This window comes from Corapipo altera, unplaced genomic scaffold (assembly GCF_003945725.1).
Source record: "Corapipo altera isolate COAL_440 unplaced genomic scaffold, ASM394572v1 58400, whole genome shotgun sequence".
Lineage (NCBI taxonomy): Eukaryota > Metazoa > Chordata > Aves > Passeriformes > Pipridae > Corapipo > Corapipo altera.
This window is the reverse complement of record NW_020890964.1, coordinates 1-1,501: the sequence shown is the minus strand read 5'-3', so window position 1 is coordinate 1,501 and position 1,501 is coordinate 1. Positions and strand designations below refer to the sequence as shown.

Sequence of the window (1,501 nt, the reverse complement as noted above, 5' to 3'; positions counted from 1 at the left end):
GGCACTGGGAGGGTGCTGGGGACTGATGGGGGGGAAACTGGGAATTGAGGTGAGGCACTGGGAGGGCACTGGGAGGTGTTGGGAGCCACTGGGAGCTGAGTGGATGCACTGGGACGGTGCTGGGGGCTAATGGAGGGTGAACTGGGAACTGAGGTGAGGCACTGGGAGGGCACTGGGAGGTGTTGGGGTGCACTGGGAGGGTGCTGGGGGTTAATGGAGGATGAACTGGGAACTGAGGTGAGGCACTGGGAGCTACTGGGAGGGCTCTGGAAACTGCTCCTTCCCGGGATTTTGGGGCCCCTCCCGGGGCTGTGGGACCCTCCCAGGTTTGGGGGATCCCCCTGACCCCACCGTGTCCCCCCCCAGGTTCGTGTCCTGCGCCCGGGAAGCGTCGGTGCCGTGTCGGTGCCTCGAGTTCACCGCGAGTCTGGAGCAGGCGCGACACAACTGCCGGGTCAGGGGGGGCCTGGGGGGGGCCTGGGGGGGTGTGGGGGGGGTCTGGGGGGGTCTGGAGGGGTCCTGGTGTGGTTTGGGGGGTTCCTGCTGGGGTTTGGGGGGATCTGGAGGGGTCCTTGGTGGCGTTTTGGGGATTCCTGAGTAAGTCTTGGGGGATCCTGGGGGAGTTTGGGGGGTAGTGGGAGGGTCTGGATGGGTTTGGGGGGACCCTCGGGAGGGGTTGCTGGGTCCCAAGGGGGTCTGGGGAGTTGGGGGGGTTTCCCCTCAGCACCCCCCGAACCCTCATTTTTGGGTTTTCACCCCCAAAAGTTCCGGGACATGACACAGAGCGGCCACGTCCCCGTCACCGACGCCGTCCTGTTCAGCTACAGGTGAGGGGGCTCTGGGGGGGTCCTGGGGGGTCCCGGTGGGAATCCAGGAGGGCTGAGGGGATTTTCCACAACTCCTCTCCCTCTTTCCCCATTCCTGGGGGTTTCACCCTATTCCCCCTTCAATTTTCCCCCATTCCATTTTTTTCCCCCCAATTTTATGTGATTTGCCTTCCATTTTTTTTCCCCCCCTCCCCGTTTTGCCCAATTCTTTGCGTTTTTCCCCCCCCCGTTTCCCAGGAAACACTTTGTCTCCCCCTCCCTCGCCGAGGGCTTCTCCCAAATCCTCAAGATCCCCTTCGTGCCAGATTTTGGGGACCCCCCGGACCCCCAACGCCGGCGCCTCTTCTTCCAGTTCAGTGATGGATGAGCCGACCCCCCAATAAAGGCACTGCCCCAAAACCCCCCCAAATCCCTCCAAATTTGGCTCCAAATCGGGTTTATTGTACAAAGTGGGGGAGGGGAGGGGGGGGTCACGGCGTTTCCATGGATTCACCCTCTGTGGAGAGAAAGGGGAGGGGGGACTAAATCAGGGACCCCCCAATTTACCCCTTTCCCCCTCATTTTTACCCCCTTCGTCCCATTTTTGCCCCATTTCCTGCTGGGTTTTACCCGATTTCTCCCGTTTTGCCCCCAATACCTTCATTTTTACCTATTTTCCTACATTTTTCCCCCAT

General features: G+C 61.0%; 1 long non-coding RNA gene across 1 annotated transcript; it reads left to right on the top strand.

Annotated features, from left to right (window-relative positions):
- Positions 1 to 163: 163 nt before the first annotated feature.
- On the top strand, positions 164 to 1,240 carry LOC113942496. Its single transcript, XR_003525936.1, has 3 exons — positions 164 to 454; positions 766 to 827; positions 1,065 to 1,240. It is a non-coding gene; the product is annotated as an uncharacterized LOC113942496 (long non-coding RNA).
- Positions 1,241 to 1,501: the final 261 nt, after the last annotated feature.